Source organism: Podarcis filfolensis, assembly GCF_964270895.1.
Source record: "Podarcis filfolensis genome assembly, chromosome: 5".
Classification (NCBI taxonomy): domain Eukaryota; kingdom Metazoa; phylum Chordata; class Lepidosauria; order Squamata; family Lacertidae; genus Podarcis; species Podarcis filfolensis.
This window is the reverse complement of record NC_139608.1, coordinates 21,378,759-21,401,525: the sequence shown is the minus strand read 5'-3', so window position 1 is coordinate 21,401,525 and position 22,767 is coordinate 21,378,759. Positions and strand designations below refer to the sequence as shown.

The window sequence follows — 22,767 nt, the reverse complement described above, 5'->3', positions numbered from 1 at the left end:
CCGCTGAAGGAAGATAACAAGTTTTTGGGTGCTGCGACTGCATCTTTGGCATGTGTTTAAATCTGTTCCAGAGAGGCATCCTTGTATCAGTTGCAAGTGGCAAGTGACAAGCTGCAAGTTATTTAAACTACCTTCAAACATAGACCTAATGTGAAGCTGAGGTCAGCAGGGGTGGCAAAGCCGGACAGCAAACAGAGCCTGGGTTCTGGTTCATGACAAAACCTTTAGCATACATAACCTTTGAAGGTTAAAAAAAAACCCCACCACTGTTAAACCAAAGATGCTCACTTTGCATCCTCCCAACGTGCCACCAAACACTTTGAGGACATGAATATCTTATACACATCAAGGAGTCAGGATTGCCTGGTGGGAGGTTATGGGTGGGTGAGAAGGTGGGAAATAGTCACCCAGTTAGATCACTTGCATGCAGATCAGTTTTGGGCATGTGACACGGACACTCCTTCTTTCATACTCAGCTCATTGCTCACTGAAGATCAACCCAGCATATGAAACAATCACATGGCAGCGTCATCGTGAGGATAAGTTGTGGTGCTTCTTATCTCTCATTTGTGAACTGTTTGCTAAGGTTGTCATTTTGCCCAGAGGGGAGCAGGTCTCTTATGCATCCCCCAAACAGAGATTGTGACAAAGTGACCTTTGTAACTGCAAAAGTTGCTGTCCCGGTGCTGAATTGGGATGGCCAACTTGAAAGCCCCTCCTGCTCTCTCTTCTTTTGCTGCTGCATATTTAAATTTGACTTGGCCCTTCAAACAGAAAATGGTCCTCTGTAAAGTAGGATACATGGTCACCCTATCAGAGAGATGAAGGAAAACACCAACCATATTAATGACTACTGGAATAGCTCAGACAGTAGAGCATGAGCTAGGAATAAAAAGGGCAGCTCATTAAGCACCCAACAGTCCACAACACACAGCAAACATGACAGAATTGTGGGCTGGGGCCCCCACAAACTGATCAAGCTTTTCCCTAGTTACATCAAATTGAGGCGAATGTCTGGCAAATGAGTTAATGTCAGTTCAGGTCTGCACCCTCACTCTAGCATGAGCTATACAGAAACAGGAGTCCGCGTGTGGTTTCACCATCTACATCTGCTGACCTTATATAGCTCAGAAGGCTTTCTGCCCTCTCCACCCCTGTCTTTCTCAAGATGTTAGACTCAAACAAAGACAGATTTTTAAAAAGAAGTGTAGCTGTGGTTTTTTACATGCCAGATATATGAGAAACAATTTTAATTAATCGCTTTAGAAAAATTGTAGAGCGCTACACAGGCAACTTGTCATATGATGGCAAAGGGCACAGATCATTTTAGTGTATTATTATGTACTTTCCAGGCTCCAGCAATAGTCGTGCTTTCCCTCCTCCTATTTCTTTTCTTTGTCCTCTCTCTCTCTCTCTCTCTCTCTTTCTCTCTTTCAGATGTGCTATGTCAGAACTTCAGCTACTCAGCTGAGAACTTGGCCTGTTAAGCTCTCTCTCTCTCTCTCTCTCTCTCTCTCTCTCTCTCTCTCTCTCTCTCTCTCACACACACACACACACACACACACACACACACACACAAGACACCAATCTTTGTACACAAAAATTAGGAAGAATAAATCTTATCACTGGAAGGGCCATAGCTCAGTGACAGAGTACACGCTCTTCCTGCAGACCAGGGGCCAGCAACCTTTTTCAGTCGTGGGCCGGTCCACCATCCCTCGGACCATGCGGTGGGCTGGACTATATTTTGGATAAAATAACGACTGAATTCCTATGCCCCACAAATAACCCAGAGATGCATTTTAAATAAAAGCACACATTCTTCTCATGTAAAAACACCAGGCAGGCCCCACAAATAACCCAGAGATGCATTATAAATAAAAGGACACATTCTACTCATGTAAAAACACGCTGATTCCTGGACTGTCTGCGGGCCAGATTGAGAAGGCAATTGGGTCGCATCCAGCCCATGGGCCTTAGTTTGCCTACCCCTGCTCTTGACAGACCCAGGTTTAATTCCCTGCATTTCCAGGCAGGTTGGGGAAAATTCCTGTCAGAAGCCCTAGAGAGCAGCTGGAGAGGGGCCATAGCCATTCTGCAGTTCACAGCATCTACATGCAAGGCTCAGTAAGGCCTCTGTCTAAAACCTTGGAGAGCCAGTGTCAATCAGTGTGCAGATGGCTAGATGGGCCAATGGTCTGACTCAATATGAGGCAGGTTCCTAGTCAGCCTAGCCAATCTTGGGGTAAATGCACCTATGGTTTGATGCAGATCAGTTTCCTATATTCTGAATGCTTCTAAATTAATTCACCAAGTCCAAATAAATGCATGATGTGCTTGCAACCGACGTCCAACACTACCACTAGGAACTAATTCCAGAAAGTATGATTTATAGATAGAGGACTTACCAACATGTCCACCTTTGCATGTGGACTGGAACGGATTACAGAATCAGTGCTGAATGCTGCACTGGTTTGGCAAAGTGGGATGCAGTCATTCTGTTCCCTGACAAAACTCTGCCAAGCAGTTCTGCTCATGCCGTCTGCTGACTTCTGGCACACCCTGATTGACAGGGAAAATTTATCAAAGAGGAGATGAGTTTACACTTAACACTAATTTATCAAAGAGGAGGTGAGCTTACATCTAGCACTAACCTTGCAGAACTGATGGGGAATTCTTGGCGAGCTTCAGGAGCACACACACAGCTCATCACACCCAAATCTTATCTAGGATAGTTAGTGATTTCTGCATTAACTACCACTGCCCTTACCCTTGTTGATGATATTACTGCAAAATGCAGCTTTAGATACCGGGAGAAAGAGTTGCAGGAACACAGACCCACACAAATGTTATGCAAAGATACTCAAAGGCCCGCCAGAAGGTTTTTCATAGGGCGCTGACTTGGCTTGTTTTGTCTTAAGGGCCTCTTTGGCTACATATACCAGATGTAAGAAATGCCTTGTCCTCTTCTGGCTCACATCAGTGGAAATAGGGAGCAACTGAATTGCCGTCAGTGATAGAAAACCAGCTTGACAAGGGGAATAGGCACAGAGTTTGTCAAATCTTCTGCTAAAGGGAGAGAAAAGGACCACTACAATAATGCCTCCGAGGCCATGTCATGCAGTGTTCTGCTTCTGTCTTAGACTTATCTTTATCTTAATTTTAAAGGTCAAAAGCTCGAAGTGTCCTGGCTGTGTTGCCTATATAACATACTGCCATATGGCAGTATCCATGGGAAGCGCTAGTGTGTGTGAGTGTGTGTGTGCGCGCGCGCGCTCCATGACACTTTCAGCTGTGTGTCATTGGTTGGTTCATTGGTGTATGGCAGTGATGGCCAAACTCGGCCCTCCAGCTGTTTTGGGACTACAACTCCCATCATCCCTGGCTAACAGGACCAGTAGTCAGGGATGATGGGAATTGTAGTCCCAAAACAGCTAGAGGGTCAAGTTTGGCCATCACTGGTGTATGGAATGCATGCATCCCTTCCCACAACAAAAAGTCCCAGAGCTATTCAAAACAGGGATAAAGTGCAAGGATATTTATAAATATATTTAAAACACAGAATAAAAATTTCCATTCATTGATGTTGCCCAAATGCCCAAGAAAACAAAAACGCATTTGCCTGGTGCTGAAATGATACCCAAGCTGGCACCAGATGGGCCTTCCTCAGGAAAGCATTCCACTGGACAGGGGGCTACTACAGAGAAGACCCTGTTCTTCATCACCCCCCCTCCAGACCTCCTTCAGAGGTGGCACCAGAGAAGGGTCTCAGATGATGATCGAAGGGTCTGGGCAGGTTCTATGGGCAAACGTGATCTCAGGTATAGGGGTCCCAGACTATATAAGGCTTTAAAAGTAAAAATAACAGAATTTTGAATTGGATCTGAAAACAAATCAGCAGCCTAAGTTCTTTATTGATAATTGTTAGCATTATAACAATAAACACCTACTGGAATACCACGAGTCATTGAGTACAAACATCATTATACAAGAATCAAGCTTTCCCTCCATCTGGTTAATTCAGCAAATCCATCCCAAAATACCTCCGAGTATCTGGAGGCCACACACACACACACAATCCCCTATCAATATATGCGAGGAACAGGAACCAGATTTCTGTAAATGTACCCTCTTTCATCTGATCTCTTGCTAGCTGCATCTGTCTTTCAGATAAAGCAAACTGCGAGATTCACACAAAAACACTGCAGAGTATAATCCCCAGGCATTTTCCAGTGCCATGCCACCTCCAAATGTCTTGCCAACAGCAAGTGCCTAACTGTGGCTGCATCCACACTGCAGTTCATTCCATTCCCCCGATACTTCTCTGTTAATTTTCACATTATACTTGAGCTTTCACACAATGGAAAAGCCACTTCCAGAAAACTAATGGAATATAGTGCATGCTTAGCACTCATTTCCATGTTATTTGATTCCAGGGGAGGGAATCCATTTATAGCCCCATTAAGCTGAAAAATCATGGGAGTAACGTGATGAAATCTGGGGCAGTATATACCAGCGCACAGTTCTTTCCCTAGATTTTCATGAAGGAATCATTGGGGGTGGGGGGTGGGGCAGAAGCACACATGTGCAGAAGGTTTGGGGGGGAGTAACATCATTGTTCAATGATGTTCACTGTTGTGTTGCACCACACCCACTGGCATGCAGGAGATTTTAACATGAAATGCTGGTATAATGGTTTTTTAAAAAGCCACAGTTCCTGAACTGCAGTACAGAAGTGCAGTACAGAAGGAACATTAGAAAACTGGACAGAAGCAATAGCATTAGAATCAGGAAAACAAGCACAATATCCCCTACACCTGAATTTACCTAATATCTTTGTAATAAATTGGTTGATTCCTTTGATGCAAGCACCTTTGCAATCATCTTATACCTCTTCACAACAGCTGAGTTAGGTAGGTTAGGCCAAGAGTTGGTGACTGGCCCTGGGCAGGAAGTGAGGGAAAACTACAACGAGTTAAAAGTGAGGCGAAGATGTGAAACAGCACTAAGTTTGGCTGATCTTCATTGAGTCTGATTCGCTTGCATTGTGTTGATACATCTTCCTATTGTTATTCATTCAACCTACAGTTTCAGTGCATTTCCCCATCCTTTTCTTAACCACAAAAAGTCAATAATAATAATAATAATATTGTGATTTTACAAAAACATATCTTTAATAATAATAATAATAATAATAATAATAATAATAATGAATTAAATAAATAATAATAACTCTCAGCAGCCTTAACTAACTACAGGTTTCCAGAATTCTTTGGGGAAGCCATCAGTGCATATTTTTTATATTTTTATTATATTTTTTATTATATTATATTTTTTATATATATAAAAAGATACTCACCAGTATCAGATACTGTCATCTCTTTTTTTGCAGTCATTGTGTGCTGGCATCGATGACTTTTTTTTATCAAGATATGAGTACTGACACCTGATTTCTTTTACCTACCTACCTACCAAACAAACAAACAAACTGGAAGACGTTGTTAAAGTGGTATTATAGTGCTTTAAATGAAGGTTGCCATACGTCGGGAATTTCCCGGATAAATTCGGAATACCGTGTTCATCAGCAGCGTCCGGGTGGAAATCGGCCAAATGTCTGGGAAAATCCAGCTGTATGGCAGCCCAGGTCGGCAGCGCTGGCTTTGCCGTTTCCCCCTTAAAATAGCTCAAAAATGGAAATTTTGTGGGGGTTTTGTGATTTTGCCAAGAAAAGTCCAACAACCTTGGGCAACACTATTTCAATGCATAGTGTGGATGTGGGCTGGGAGAAAAACAACCCGAAATGACAAGCGTGGGGATCAAATGCCCTGCATGTAGATGATCAAAGCTGCAACTTTCAAGGTAGTTCTCTTCAGAAAGGCCTTTGAGATTAGCAGGATTTAGAAGCAGAGCTGATTGAAATAAGCCCTCTCCATTTATGAATAATGATCACATTTTCGAAATCTTCCTGGCAAATCGCCGTGTTCAGCCCCAGAGGGAAGCCTGCTCCTCCAATGGGTTTCATCACACTTGATTAATTTCTCAGAGAGTTGTGGCGTGACATTGTGTCACATCTCACAACACGACATTGCCAGCTAACAAGGACTTGGCATTTCAAAAGTGCAGCTTGGTTTGCTTTCTTTTGCAATTCCAGTTCTAAACTTGAAGGAGTTTCCCTTGGTCATTTCATGCTCTCTGTTTGGTAAATATACACACGAGGAATTCTGAAGTCTTGGGAAATCTAAGTATGTTCTGCACCACTAACAGAGCCCAGGCATTAGATCAGCATCAAATGCGCTCCTGTGTGCGCCTCAGATTCTAGCAATCTGTGCTCTGTCTCTGGTTCTTATATGCCAAGGATGAGAAACCATTTTTCTCCTGAGGGATACGTCCATTGCTTCAGGGTTAAATCTGTTGGGGTGCATGCATTGATATTGGGCAGGGCTGGAGCCAGAGCTGGTTGATGCTGCCTTCATTAATCTCTCTCCCTTTATGCGTCTCTTTCTGCCAGCCACCTTCCCCCCCCCTTGCCACCTACATGAAATTAGGCAAAGGGCTACATGTGAACTGTTCTCTCATACACACTGTGTCTTTTTCTGTCTTGGAATTTGTCTGACTGTTTAGCCTGTTATCTTAAGCGAAGCATTTGCAACCCCTTGTAAACATATTTATGCCTTGGACCATTCTGGCATATAGCAATCACTGTGAAATAGAAGTACTGTATCTTGGGGTTTCTTTTTCCACCTCCTACAGAGGTATCTAAACTGTTGGTTTAATGTTCTTATGAGTTACTGTTTTGTCTTTATAATCACATCAGTTTCTGAACTATAGCAATCTGAAATCTTGTGCTCAGATCCTGCTCTTGTCCTGCCCTTGGGGTCTAGTTTCCTGCTTACCCTCTCGGAATCTCATCTAGACATACTTGAGTTTAAACTCTTTCAGTTCTTTGATGTAAGAATGGCACCTTAGTTATGCTAACTTGTTAATTGTCTGATCTTCATTTTTTTCAATGAATCTGGGGACACTTTTTTGTTTTTTTAAAGCTGAGTAGCAACAGGGAGTCAGTAGTGGGGATGGTGAGGCAAAAGACCCTGGGCCCAGGCACACATGCATATTGTATAAAGGTGCAAAGCCCTTCTTTTGCACCCTCTGAAACATAAATGCTCTGAGTTTTTAAAAACTGGGCAACGGCACGCCAACCGCTTGTGACTCCCGAGCCTCCCCCGATCTGTCAAATCAAAGGGGGAAGGGGGCAGGAGATCTGTACCACCGGACATCCCTGGTTCCCCCTCGGCAGTGGCGGCGGCAGTGAGCAGCAAGCAGTTCCTGAAGCCAGCCAGAGCCAACTGCACTACCAGGCTGACTCCGGGCTGCTGAGGCTGCCGCTGCCACATTTCCTGGGGACAGATTTGCAAATCTGGGGACATTCCGGGGACGGAATTTGTCCAGGGACAGATTTGCAATCCGGGGACTGTCCCCGGGAACAGAGGACATCTGGTAACCCTACGCTAGGGTTACCCATCCCTGTGATGTAAAGGCAATGTTATGTGGTCACCTACCAGACTCGACAACAAGTCTTCTGAATGCCCAGCATGTGCAAATAACCTGACTCCATCTGTCTTGCCTCTTCAGTATGGGACTGTGATCATCTTTAGCCTGCTCATTGCATTGTGTCTTTAGAATAGCCTTTCTTTCCTCTAGGCAGCTTGGGAGGTGGAGAATGGCTCAGTGGCAGAGCCTCTGTTTCCCATGGTCCCAGGCTGAGTCCCTGGCATCTTCATGTAGGGCTGAGAAAAAAACTCTTCTCTGCAGCCTTGGAAAGCCAACCAGCATAGACCACAGTGAGCTAGATGGACCTATGGTCTGCCATGGCATATGTTGGTGCTGTTATGTCCTAAATTTATAACCATGGGGTGGCATTCAGCTAAGTTTTGTTCAGAGTAAACCCATTGCACTTAATGGACACAGCTAAGTTGGGGGCATTAATTCCAGCGGATTTACTCTGAGGAAGACTTAGTTGAACAACACCCATTATATATGAAAGTTATCCTTAGTAAATTTTCATTGCTGAGCAGACTACTGCTAAATTGTATGCTCATTGGAGCAAGTTCATAAATCAGGAAAACACACAAGGAGCCATAGCTCAGTGGTAGGGCAGCTGCTCTGCATGCAGAAGGTCCCAGGTCCAAGCACCATCCTCTCCAGGTAGGACTGAGAATGTCCCCCGTCTGAAAAACCTGGACAGCCGCTGTCAGTCAGTGTAGAACAGGGGTAGTCAACATGGTACCCTATGAAGGGAATCATAGGTGATATACCCATGCAGTGGAAGTTGTTCCCAGTACCAGTCATGACAGGGAAGCAAAGAAAGGTACTGTTGCAGAAGATAAGGCTCAGTAAAGCAGTTCTGGACATAGATATATGCATTTTGTAGGCTTTTGCAGATACAGATATATACAAGTACAAAGTGTCTCCACTGTGCTAAGTAAGTTCAACAATTCAAGACGTAACACTGGACAAGTAACACTAAGAGACTGATGACTCACAAAGTAACAAACTGAGCTGACTTGCATTAATCACAGATATAGCTGGGGCCTTGGGCTGTTACCATAGCAACTGGCTTGGCTGACCTTGCACTTGTGATTAGCTCATCCACAGGGTGATTTATGCTCTTGAAGGAAATTAACCCTGTCTCATGTCCAGTTACTCCAACCCCCTATAGATGTTTCAGACTACAACACGCATCATCCCTGCCCATAGACCAATGTTCTGACTCATTCGGTATAAGGCAGCTTACTATGTTCATATGTTCAAGCGCCTTGAGAGATTGATTCGTTGGCAATTTCTGTGGGAGACTGAACTCAGTTTCTCCAAATCAGCAGATTATCTGCTATGGAGAATTGCACATTGCCTCGTACCTGTTGAGAGCTCCGCTGCCCCCCATCCAAGGCTTCACACCTGCTGCTGAGGCCCTTTCCCATACCCCATGTTGAGAAAGGGAAGTGCAGTCCCTACCCTTCTCTTCTTTCCAATCATGCCCTCTTGGTGACAGGGAAGGAGGAAATCTGGAGTGCAATTGTGGATTGTCATGAAAACTTTGAATGTGCTTGGAGGAAAGGTGAGAGCTGCAGTGAGCGTGAGGTTATTCTTACAGATGTAATGAATGGACTCTTAACAATTTGCACCTGCGTAATGCCTTTTGCCCACAGGGGTCTTATTTCCCACTCATACAATGGCATATTTTAACGGCTATACTGCCAATGCCAGCTAAGCCCCTGGGAACATTCACTCCCACCAGGAAGTGTTGCTGCAGACTTTTCAGTAACTTCTGCCGATTGAGCTGAATCCCTGCCCAGATCCTGAGCTCACTCTGTCCTGGAAAGCAGGCTTTACTAGCATTCGGTGCACTGTGGTGCTGGCACGTGTTGAAGCATTCACGAAATTGGCTCATCAACATACCAAAACCCTTTGAGAAACTCAGCCTACCTTGACTTCGTTATGGAGAAGTAGGGAGGAACGCCTGTGCGGCTCAACCCTACTGCTGCTCTCCTAAATTGGCTTACTAATAATAATAATAATTTATTATTTATACCCCGCCCATCTGGCTTCCAACAGAATATTAAAATACAATAACCTATTAAACATTAAAAGCTTCCCTAAGCAGGGCTCCTTCAGATGTCTTCTAAAAGTCTGGTAGTTGTTTTTCTCTTTGACATCTGGTGGGAGGGCGTTCCACAGGGCGGGTGCCACTACCGAGAAGGCCCTCTGCCTGGTTCCCTGTAACTTGGCTTCTCGCAGTGAGGGAACCGCCAGAAGGCCCTCGGAGCTGGACCTCAGTGTCCGGGCAGAACGATGTGGGTGGAGACGCTCCTTCAGGTATACTGGGCCAAGGCCGTTTAGGGCTTTAAAGGTCAGCACCAACACATTGAATTGTGCTCGGAAACGTACTGGGAGTGTAGGTCAAGCTAAGTGGATTTTGGACTGAAAGTAAAGTCACGTTGGGTTGTGATTTTCTCAGCATTCATGAATTAGTGGTGAAGTTATGGACTGCAAAAGTCAGGGGCCAGCCACACACACAAGCAGTCCAAGGCAAATCTATATGTGGCCAGCGTGTTCTCTCCAGATGAAGGTAACTGATGGGCATGACCAAGGGGCAACGGAGTTGATGGCCACAGCAAGCAAGGGTTCTGATAGTCATACTGTCCAAACCAGAGATGTTATACTGTCTGCCCATGATAAAGCCCAATATGATATACCGGTATTCCCTAAAACCAGAGCCAGGGTTAGTGGTGTCCTGCTCTGTGAGAAGGCCCAGACTGGGTCCAGTACACGACAAGCAGGACCTAGGACTCATAGTGGAGGTACAAGACAGGGGAGGGCACAGGCCAAAGTAAAACATGGTTCAGGCTCAAGGCCCTGCAAGATGGGGCAGGGCTCAGGCCACAGACTAGGAACACAGAATTCTGAAGCAAGAACTAACCTGAGAATGAGCAGCAGGTGCATCCTATAATTGTTAGCCCCATCTGTGTTGGAAGATGCTGATTCAATTAAAGGGATCTAGCCCTGTTTCCAGTAGTCTCCTATCGCACCAGAGCAGAGGAGCCTCCAGTCCCATAGGGTCTTCTCCAATAAAGCCTCTGAGACCAAAATGGCAGTGCCACATTCCCAGGCGAGAGGGGCACTGGCTCTCACAGGCTTGTCCAACGGAAGCACTTTGGGGGCTGGCCCTGTGTGCTTATCCCAGGCTTCCTCAACCTTGGCTCTCCAGATGTTTTTGGCCTACAACTCCCATGATCCTTAGCTAGCAGGACCAGTGGTCAGGGATTATGGGAATTGTAGTCTCAAAACATCTGGAGGGCCGAGGTTGAGGAACCCATATGATCCATCAGGTTCAAGGCCCGCCAGGTCCCATTCGCCCTTAAACCCTGCATGGACGAGGAATTAGACCGGCTCGTGGAGCCCCTTCTGATTCAGAGTCCTTGAACACTTCACCTGAAGATGATGAATCTGACTTCTTGTCCCTGATACCAGGTAGACATCATTGGGCACCTTCTAAGCCCCCCTATAAATGGTAGTTTGTTTTTTTCATTTGAGGGGCAGGTGAGTAGACAGTGGTGCCTTAGGAAAGAGAGGAGTGGACCTCACTGGGATTCTCTTACACAGTACCCCTCCCCCAAAAAACCTGGAGCTGAAGTCTGATGACCACCATTCCACATTTCACACCAATACACCAAATCTTCTTCAGTGCAAATACCCCCGGGAAAATATTTGTGTCATAAAGTAGCGTTGTTTAGAGGCATTTGGGGGAAAGGGCAGGGGAAAGATAGCAGCCACTGGCTGCCAAGAGGAACTCCTCCATCACCACAGGCAGTGGCAAAATGTTTTGGGTTTTTCAAAGGACAAATAAACACCCTGTAACCCTGTGAGATTTTTCATCCCCCCCCCCCAAAAATTGCCCTTAGTTTGATGCATTTCTTCTGCTTGCACATCCAGATCAAGGCAATAGTTTGAAATCTTTTTGTCTCTAATTTGTACAAATCATGTCGAATCCAGAGGCTTTGAATTTCTTGCACTTTCACAGCCCCCTTCTGGGCCTGAAAGGGGCTTTGAGACCTGGAGATACATGCTCTACAACCCATCACCAATATAGCCAATATAGTTTTACACTGGAAAGCTATTGGTTAAAGTGCCAGAGCCCTTGTTTGGTCACTGATCCTGCCCCAACACCAGAGCGCTTAAAATGCAAAATTTGACAACTGTAGTTCTTCCCCTACCACTGTAATCTCCCAGCTAAAAATAAATTCATTACTCCTTTATCAGCCGAATGAAGGAGCTCCTTTGTGGGGCTGGTGGTTCTTTTCCAGGAGATAGGATGAAGCTGCTGGAGAGCTCCACATGTTCTAAAGAAAGTCCTGTTTTACATCACCCCAAAAAGATGTGATAGGAGTTGCTGATATTTAGCACAACAGTAGTTCGCAAACAGACTGGGGGGGGCGAAATGAATGTAATAATGATGTGTCAATCTGCAAAAGCCGCTTACTGAAGAAATCAGGGCATCTTGAAATGCTGGCATGCCTACGCTATGCTGAAATGCAAAACTTGTAATATAAAGCTTATAAGTGCCTGTGTTATGCAGCTTAAAATTCTTCCAAATAGCTCCAGCTCAGGTGGAGCATTTCTAAGCTAAGCAGGGTGCCAATTCTCAGCTGATGGCAGGGAGCAAAAAAACAAACTTCCACAGGGAAGGCAAAAGGAAAAGATTTCCAGTAAGGATCAAAGACTCAGGCGGCTCCCAGACGAACAGCTCCCAGTTACTGCATACCCTCCAACACAATGAGGCCCAAATCTGGGACACCATCTTCTGGGTCCGAAATCCTGTGTGAGTCATGTGACCTACATGAGATTGCGGACCTGAAAAAAATGCATTTTTCGGGGTGAGATCTTGGCCCAAAATCGCGTGGGAGTAAGCCACCCAAAATGGCTGCCGTACTCTTGCAGAGGGGAATTGGTATGTCATTGCTGTTCCACAAAAGGAATTGCAACTGAGGACTCATCCACACTTCCACTTGTCGCATGCCTAGAAAGAACGGGTCCAAGGGTTTCTCGCCTGTGCTGATCCTTTCCCAAGGAAAACCCACTCTTTGGTGCTAAATCAGAGCAAATGTCAATCTGGAGAATACCCAAATTGCTCTTCGCTCCGATTGAGCACGGAAGAGTGGTTTTCCCCAAGGGAAAGCAGCAGTGCAAGCGGAAGTGAGAATTGGTCCTGCCTTTTGAGCACTATTGGATTTTTGTGACAGATAAAAGATAAATGAAAATAACATAGAATGGTGTCATGAAATGGTTCCCACCATAAATATTATGGGTGGGTTGCTGAACGTTCCAAAAATGGTCAGGCTTTCTGTGAGCTGAGGGCATTCCTAAATAGACCTATTAGTTTGACTTGCTGTATTTTAGTTGGTTAGGCATGCTGCTGTATTGATTGATTGTTGCTTACAGTATTGATTTTAATGAACTTTTACTTTAAATAAATAAAGGTATCTGAAAAGTATGCAGGTCCTGGTACAGAATATAGGATTCACACGTGAGGCTGAGAGTGGAACCAGCAGGCGCGATCCTGATTCTGCCCCCTTTCCACACACTCAGGGCACCCCAAAATCTACACATCACTATAATCATTAATTGGGCACATAATGAGGAACCGAAAGCATCTGTGATGGCTGTTGGCTGCTGACCTTGCAGCTAGATATATTTGTGTGCTCATGAAAAATCAGACTCTCATTTGATCTTCTTGAGCGTCATGTCTTCGGGCAACAGAGACACTGCCTGCTATTCCCAGGAGTCGGGATAAGATGCAAAAACACCTGGAGAGCCACAGGTTCCCACCGCTGCAATAAAATCAAGGCCTTGCATTTCATGTGAATATTCTTCAGGAGCACCTGCATCTCCTGTTATTATGCAATACTAAAAGTAACTCTAGCAAATGCTCTTAAAATACATCACTGTTTTGCAATTCCAAGAACCTAGCTGAGAATGTTCCCTCTGCCCCCTTCCGCCTCCATACACGGAGATCCAAAAAGGCTTTTCCCAACCGCTGAGCTAATTTCCAGTCTTGGAGCCCAGCTGAGAGAACACTTCTGAGCCCACCCCACGTATGACTTTGTTGTTTGAAAGACTCTCCCCACCGCTCTGTTTTATCCCTGTTTGCTACAGCAACTCATATTCTAAGACAGGGGCCAGATAAAAGTCCCCTCCCTCAGACTCCACTGATTTTGGCAGAGAAAAAGAAAAGTGGAGACAGTATTGGTGTGGGCAGAGTCTGGAGCCCTGATAGCAATGCAGATCAAGGTCTTCCTGGACCTCAGACTGATCATTTGATGAATGGAGACGGGGAGTAGCTCCCATCCTCAATTGATCTGCATGGGTCACCTAAAGGGCAGAGGCTGGGTGCCTCTTTGTCCTCTGTGTATGTGTGTGAGAACAAAAGTGTGGGGTGGCCCCACAGATAGAAGGGCTTTTCTGCCAGCCTGACACCCACCTACCACTGCGATCCAGTCCCCAGAGGATTGGCAGAGGTTGAATGTAGCCTTCAGACCAAGAAATATTAGCCATCCCTGTTCTTAGACAGGTAGTTGTGGCATCTCAACTGGCCTTCTGCTGGGTGGCTTGCTTTTTGTGGGTGGGTGGGGAAAGGAAATGTTTTGAATGCACCTACAAATTCTTTATCAGCCTTGCTGTGCCTCCCCCCCCCCCCCAATAACTGGCTTTGTTAAGCCTAATTCTCAGAGAGCCAGTGACAGTTTTCATTGCATGAAAAATGAGCGAGCTGCAGGTCCCTTAATTTTTAATATACGGTGAAACAATATTTTGAAGTTTCATTTCTGTTGTGTACTTCAAAATGAGTACAGATGAGTTTTTCCTGCGCTGCCAAGGCAACCTTAATCTTTCACCTGCAAAAAAAGAAAAATTATTCGACTGACACCTGCCAAAAAAAAAAAATTACACCACTAAATGTCTTGCAGCACGAACATTTCTATAGCAGATGATAGCATTCATCACATCTTCATTAGGAGGCAATAACCTGCCAAATACTCTGTTTGATGGCATGCTTACTGAATAGCAAGAGAGCTTGGCAAAGAGAGGAGTCATAGAATCATAGAATTGTAGAGTTGGATTATGGCGCTGGAGGAGACTCTTGAGAGTCCCATGGACTGCAAGAAGATCAAACCTATCCATTCTTAGGGAAATCAGCCCTGAGTGCTCACTGGAAGGACAGATCCTGAAGCTGAGGCTCCAATAATTTGGCCACCTCATGAGAAGAGAAGACTCCCTGGAAAAGACCCTGATGTTGGGAAAGATGGAGGGCACAAGGAGAAGGGGACGACAGAGGACGAGATGGTTGGATAGTGTTCTCGAAGCTACCAGCATGAGTTTGACCAAACTGCGGGAGGCAGTGGAAGACAGGAGTGCCTGGCATGCTCTGGTCCATGGGGTCACGAAGAGTCGGACACGACTAAATGACTAAACAACAACAAGAGTTGGAAGGGATCATGAGGGAATCTTTTGCCCAACTTGGGGCTTAAACCCAAGACCCTGAGTGTTTGCTCCAGGGCTTTTAAGTACCGTATTTTTTGCTCTATAAGACTCACTTTTTCCCTCCTAAAAAGTAAGGGGAAATGTGTGTGCATCTTATGGAGCGAATGCAGGCTGCGCAGCTATCCCAGAAGCCAGAACAGCAAGAGGGATAGCTGCTTCCACTGCGCAGCGATCCCTCTTGCTGTTCTGGCTTCTGGGATTCATAATATATTTTTTCTTGTTTTCCTCCTCCAAAAACTAGGTGCGTCTTGTGGTCTGGTGCGTCTTATAGAGCGAAAAATACGGTGTGTGTGTGTGTGTGTATTGGATAGAAAGCAACATTATTTCCACGCTCAAATTATATACATTGGGGTACACACACAGCTGATTGCTGGTGCATACATAGAACTGCGCAGGTCATCTGATCTGCGGTGTTTTGTGGGTTTTGGCTCCCCCAGCAAAAAAGTCTGGTTTCAAACTACGTGGGGCAAAGGCAGGTCAATTGACAGAGAGGTACCCCCCCCCATCCACTGAACATGGCCTGCCAAGAGAAGGATCTAGATTCATTCCACACCAGATCCATTCCACACCCACCCACCCACCACCACTTAGTTATCATAACACAGTTTTCTCTTCTTGCCTTCAGTGGATTCTCTTCCTGATTAACACTTCAACATCGGGTTGCTGAGAAGGGAGCTGTAAAGCTAAATGACTGCTTAAGGAAACTTAAAGTGATAATGGATGACTTCTGTTGCGTGCCTTAGGCACTCTCTCAAATTATTTATAAGCACGTGGATAGTGCAGTTATGGAGACAAACAAGCTGCGGGGGAGATTTTATCTCCCTACAGTAAAACAGGATAAAGAACAGTTGTGTTGACTGGTGAAAATTGTCACCAGGCGGTGGGTGACATGTACAGTATCTAAGCTACTTCTTCTTGCTCCCCTCTGTTTACTCACATTAATTCTTTCCTCTTCTGGGCAGTGGCAGCTGGTGAGGAGGAGCAGAGGACAATGAAGCCAGGATATGTACCTGAGCTTAAATGCTTATCGACAACATGTTGGTGTGGACACGAGGGGCTGTCCGCTTGCACTTCTGGGAGTTCTCGGTCCACATACTGCTTGAGCCTACCTTGTAGAATTTTAAGCATAACCTTGCTAGTGTGTGAAATGAGTGCAATTGTGTGGTAGTTGGAGCATTCTTTGGCACTGCCCTTCTTTGGGATTGGGATGTAGACTGATCTTCTCCAATCCTCTGGCCACTGCTGAGTTTTCCAAACTGGCTGGCATATTGAGTGTAACACCTTAACAGCATCATCTTTTCAAATTTTAAATAGTTCATCTGGAATATCATCACTGATGTGTGTTACTATATCTTTAAGATGAAGAGAATCTTAAAAGCAAGGCCCCATAAGGGTGCAGTGTATCTCACAGGAATATACCACCCCCATGCTCAGGGGGTCTTGTAAGTGCACAGTCCTCCCCTCATCCTATCATAATGATGGACATTTCATTAGTCAACCATGAATTGCAATTTAGCCCTCAGCAGGACGGTTGTGGACTTAAAAAAACACACACACAAGAGAGAGAAACACAATAATTTCTATACGTATTTTAAAAGGCAAAGTGGATTTGAGTTCCCTAAAGAGCATGTTGAAGTGGGTGGAACATTTCACAAAGTAATCTAGAATTCTACGTCATCCCACAAGATCAGTTTTGAGCTCTCTAGCCTGTAATGTTCCGTCTGCCACACAGACAGCTGTAACCTTACAGCATTTTAAATACTACATTTGGTAACTGATAAGTAGTGAAAAGAAGCCAACCCCCCCCCACCTATATTAAAAAAAAACCAACCACCATTTTTTCATTTCCAGAGCTCACTGTAATTTTGGGTTTCAGTTTGTGGAGTTTAAAGATCCATCCAAATCAATGTACCTTAAGGAATGAACGGTGTTCTGTGAAAAAGCTGTAGTGGGAAAAGGCTTTTAAAGGGGGCATTCTTTGGTTAGGAAAATTGGTGCCAAGGCAATGAAAGAAAACAAATGTATTTAAGACTCACGCACATCATCATCAAACCTTTTACAGTGGTACCTCAGGTTACATACGCTTCAGGTTACATACGCTTCAGGATACACACTCTGCTAACCCAGAAATAGTGCTTCAGGTTAAGAACTTTGCTTCAGGATAAGAACAGAAATAGGGCTCCTGCGGCATGGCTAAAGTGGTGCTTCAGGTTAAGAACAGTTTCAGGTTAAGAACGGACCTCTGGAACGAATTAAGTACTTAACCCGAGGTACTACTGTATTGGCATCACATACAAACATCCATAGCAAATCAATACAGAATCCATAGCATTTACAGTGGTACCTCAGTGTAATGGTTTTAGGGGTTGCTTGTGCGTGAGTTACCGCCGCTCTGGGCTAGGTTGCCTGGTTAAACCTTTTCTGTCTGGACAGCCATTCTCTCCGTGGCTGTGCAGTCGCTAGCAGAATCCGTCAGTGGGCATTTCTTGAACCTCTTCCTTGAACTCACGAAGAGTCGGACACGACTAAACGACTAAACAACAACAACAACAACAATGCTCCGTTTCTTTGCTATGGTCTTTAGTCTGATAAATAATAAAACTACCACTGGAAATTATCTCCAAATGACTTTACAAAATTTTAAGATAAATTTGCAGCCGCTGTCATTTGTTTTCTGATCAGGATATAGGAAGTCCCAAAGTGTTTGCATTTCGCTATGGCTGTGTAATGGCTTTAGGGGTTGCTTGTGTGTAAGTTACCGCCGCTCTGGGCTAGGTTGCCTGGTTAAACCGTTTCTGTCTGGACAGCCATCCGCTCCGTGGCTGTGCAGTCGCTGGCAGAATCCGTCAGTGGGCATTTCTTGAACCTCTTCCAGCTAAGAAGTTCTTTGACGCCAAGTCGCCGCCTACTCTCCCTGCGCGGAAGTCTTCTGCGCAGGGTGGGTGTGGGCAGCGGAGGACCCGTGCTCTCCCCGCTGGTCTCCGGCGAGGAGTCCTGGAGCCTCCTCTCCGCTTCCCCCATCGGCCCCCCTCTATCCCTGGTGTTACGCTGATTTTCTTCCCCAGCCGGAGAGCTGCCTCTCTCCCTGCTTGGCCCTTCTCCAGCATCGCTGTGGAGCCTTGCCTCCTCCTCTAATTCCGATGGCAGTTCCCTGACACTCAGGTTAAGAACTTAATTCATTCTGGAGGTCCATTCTTAACCTGAAAATGTTCTTAACCTGAGGTACTACTTTAGCTAATGGGGCCTCCCGCTGCCACCATGCAATTTCTGTTCTCATCCTGAAGCAAAGTTCTTAACCCAAGGTACTATTTCTGGGTTAGCGGAGCCTGTAACCTGAAGTGTCTGTAACCTGAGGTGCCACTGTCTATGGTACTTTGGGGGGGGGGAGAGGCATACATAGCTTTCCCTGTGTGAAAATGTACTTGTCAGGGTTAGACAGGTTTACAGTCTTTCTCATACCGTCCAACATTCCTCAGATGAAAGTAGGGACATTTCTCACTCTCCTCCAAGACTCCTTGCTCCCCCTTCATTCCCACCCAGGGTGGCCCTGCCTTCTGCCTGCCCCTCAGAGCCAGCCTGGCATGTGGGGCTGAGCCCCACCAGTGGCAGCCTCTTCAACTCTTCCTCACTTGCTCTCCAGCAGCCACTACGAGCTGCCTAAGGGAGGAGGCTGACAGTGGCGGCCATGAACAGGCAACAGGGATGCTCCCTCATAGAAATCAGAAGCTGGGGTGGCTTTCATAATTCCAGGACTGTCCCTGGAAAATTGGGACACTCGGAGGGTTTTAGAGGGCATCTGGGTGGCTGCTGTCAGAAGTGGATGCTGGGCTAGATGAACCATTGGCCTGATCATGGAATGTCCTGCTTTTCCTTAGGACGTCCCTATTTTCACTGGAGAAATGCTGGCAGGTGTGAAATAGGGTGACCTGATTTTCAGCAGAGAAATGTTGGAAGGCATGTATGAGTTAGTGTGGCAGTGACTGATGTAGGGACCTTTCCTCCATCGATGGGGGGGCATGTCCTCCCCTCATTTTGCAGCCTCAATTCATACAGTGTTACCTCAGGTTACAGACGCTTCAGGTTACAGACTCTGCTAACCCAGAAATAGTACCTTGGGTTAAGAACCTTGCTTCAGGATGAGAACAGAAATTGTTAAGTTGTGGGTGAACATATCAGACGACACAGCTATTCTTCAAACAGCTCTTGTTTATTCACAGGCCAGGCCAGAACTGAACTGAAGGGTTCAGCCTGCCTGCTTATATAGAGCTCCACTAGAACGCAACAGTAACCATTTTCTGTAACTAGCCAATCACTGAATGTCACTTTCGATCCCTTATTTGCATATGTGGACCTGAGTGAAAACTATCTACAGTATCCCCCTGCTGGCCCAGGGTGAGAACTTCAGTACATAACAGAAATCGTGCTTCGGTGGCGCGGCGGCAGCAGGAGGCCCCATTAGCTAAAGTGGTGTCTCAGGTTAAGAACAGTTTCAGGTTAAGAATGGACCTCCAGAACGAATTAAGTTCTTAACCCCAGGTACCACTGTATTCTGTTCCTGTAGATGTGACAGCCATTATCTCACAGCTGTGTTTTGTCGTGGGCCCACTGCTGCCATTTAGTGATATGTCATGCCTCCACAGCAGCCATTTTCTCAAAATTTCAAGTGTGTGCTAAGGGTAATGGATGGAAATTAGTCTGGTTTCATCAGCTTGGCTCAATGAAGACCAATTTGAGCAGACTTTGTTTTTTGTTTTTGTTTTTAACTCCTCTGCCTATCCAACTCAGCAGGTCTGTGTTGTAATCCTACAGCGCCCAGCAGTTTATTACACGCGTAGGGCAGGTCAAACTGCGTTATTTCTTGGCCAAGTCTCTAGCTCTATGAGCCGCTAAGTTTGATTCCAGCAGAAGTAAGCCATGTTAAGAGAAAAACAGTTCAGGCATGTTTTGCTTTAAAATAATGCATGTTCACAGCTGCATAAAATTACCCAGAAGGCTAGAGCTGCTGACGGTTTCTTGAATCAAAGGTGGAGAGATTGTTAGCAAATTATACCTTTTATCTTAGCAAAACAGGGGGAAAGCACCCAAATTGCTATCAGTACAGCTGATAATTTAAGTGCTCCAGCAGAACGGTATAATTAAAAGGGAGTTACATGCTACAGAGATCACTTTGAGCCAGGGTCCATGTTTAACGTAGCACGCTCATTAGCCTTAATGATAGTGATCTTTCCTGACATCTTGCTTTATTAATTCTACTGTCTTTTGAGTGTGTTCTCTCACAATAACTGATGCGGGGGGTGGTAATCACACCAAATCACAGATGTACCGAAGCCAGATTACTGTAAAGCCTTGCAAAGCATGCAGAAGTTTGAACTGGTGCAAAAATGCAATCTCTGGGTTACGAATATTGCCAATGCATTAATCAGTGTTACTACAGTGCATGCAAAATGCTGGCTAGATTATCCGAAATTGAAGATGCGCTGCACACCTCACGTCAGGTCACACTTCTCTAAATATATCCACTTATTTCCCCAACTACAACATGAAGCTTCAGCAGAAGCCTCTCTGGTAATAAAAAGACAATACACCCTTCTTGAAAACAGCTAACGGAAGAGATCTGTACAGCCGTGCCCCAAATTGCAGTATCGTCTCCACATCCTCAGACGCGCAAATCCAATAATGTCCAGCCCATTCCAATCTTCCTCTTTGTGCAGACATTAAGAAGCCATCCAGTATTGCTTCTTGAGAAGTATTTAGCACTTCAGACTCTTACAGCAATTATCATTGCCTGTGAAACCCATACTTAAGACTTCAGGGTTATGAAATCGTAACAATAAAAAGCTGTTGGAGAATCAGAAGCCTCATCTATCCAGTTCTGAAAGCGGTGTTGAAATGTCTGAGTGCCATAGGTGAGCCTAGAGGCAAGGAGGAGGGTTTGCCTAAAGGCCAAATGAAGCGTGATGATAATTGGGTAATTGCAATTAACATGTCTAGCTTGAAAAAATCAAATAGCAGCCATGGGTGGGGAGAGAAAGAAGCGCACAGGCAGTAAGATCAGGACCCAATGTGTAGGGGAAGTGGTGAACCCTTTCCTCCCATGCTGCAGCCCTGATGCAAATAGTACAGTGGCTGCTATTGGTTCCTGGAAGGAAGTTTCCATTGGTGCCTGTGGGGGTTATTGCCAGGGTTTTTGAGGTAGTGGAGAGGACAGATAAAAAAAAGGTAAGGGACCCTTGGACGGTTAAGTCTGGTCAAAGGTGACTATGGGGTTGTAGCGCTCATCTCGCTTTCAGGCCAAGGGAGCCGGCATTTGTCCACAGACAGCTTTCCAGGTCATGTGGCCAGCATGACTAAACCGCTTCTGGCACAATGGAACATGGTGATGGAAACCAGAGTGCATGGAAACACCGTTTACCTTCCTGCCGCAGTGGTAGAAGTGTGACTAGCCCAAGGTCACCCAGCAGCTGCATGTGGAGGAGTGGGGAAGTGAACCCGGTTCACCAGACTACAAGACTACCGCTCTTAACCAGTACACCACACTGTTGGCTTCACTCAGTGGTATATTGCTAGTGAAACCACCGCCACTTCTGAGTCCCTCTGCTAGCAGCGTCCGCTGGAGGGAGTCAAGACTTCCTTCCTCCAGTGGGTGCTGCAAGCAAAGAGAGGCCAGGCCAAGGAGCCTTAAGCTGCTAGGGAAGGAGCCTTAGAGAGCAGCAAGAAGGCAGGGACCTTCAGTCCTTGCAACTGCCTCTTTGGGACAGGGCCTACTGGGAACTGTTGCTGTGATCATTAGGTCTGCACTCCTTTGGTTTCTTTGAATAAGGAGTTAACTTCACTGACACTGGATGTTTTATTGCTGACTTGCCTCTGCCTCTGCCTCCAGACAGCTGGATTTGGCCTTTAATGTCTTGAGATCAGATTACCTGAAAGAACTTTTCTTCCTTGAAGTCCCTTACCTAAGGACTATCCTCAGAGACTCATCTCCAGATGCCCTCATTGAATGAGGTGTGGCAGATGTGTATTTAGGACAGGACCATTTCAGAGGTAGCACCCCAGTGGAGTGTTCCACTAGGGAGGCCTGTTCATCGCACGTCAGAGAAAATTTTGGAATTATAGAAAATATAGAATGAAAATTGAAGTGCGAGAGAGAAGGGCTGAGCAAGGGTGGGGTGTGAACGTTGTGCTTGCAAGAGAACCAGGAGAGAAGGACAAAGTAGCACGTAAGCAGGAGAAACTGTAGGAGGATGAAGGATGAACTATGAAGGCCGTTGCTATGTCAGAAGGGTGTTGTTATGCTACTTGACTTAGGCAGACAGAATACCTGTTGTTTATGAAAGCTCAAAGTTTAAATATTACTGTGCCTTTTACCTGGCATGACACTTTCCTCTTTTGCATCCATTGCAATGCTTTTAATAAAAGAACGTCCTGTTTTGCTAACCTCTGGAGTCTAGATTTTATTGGCCGTCCAGACTGAACCCACAAGGTATTGGGTAGTGAACCCAAATATTTCCTTGACATTGTTGTTGTTGGCATCTGTCTGCCTTGAGAGGCAATAGAGTGCAACTCTTGGGGTGAAGTCAAACTGCTGCGTTAGCAGCACCAAAGCGACCTCCCCAGGGGGCAAGCCTGGGTAGTGTGTATGGAGGTCCTGGGTTGCCCAGAAGACAAGACCTCTCAGCC

The 22,767-nt window shown here is 45.6% G+C and overlaps 1 protein-coding gene across 2 annotated transcripts in view; it reads left to right on the top strand.

The window, feature by feature from the left end:
- Positions 1–22,767, top strand: part of KCNAB1 (potassium voltage-gated channel subfamily A regulatory beta subunit 1) — a 207,627-nt gene that overhangs the window by 101,513 nt on the left and 83,347 nt on the right. The gene's annotated exons all lie outside the window — the stretch shown is intronic.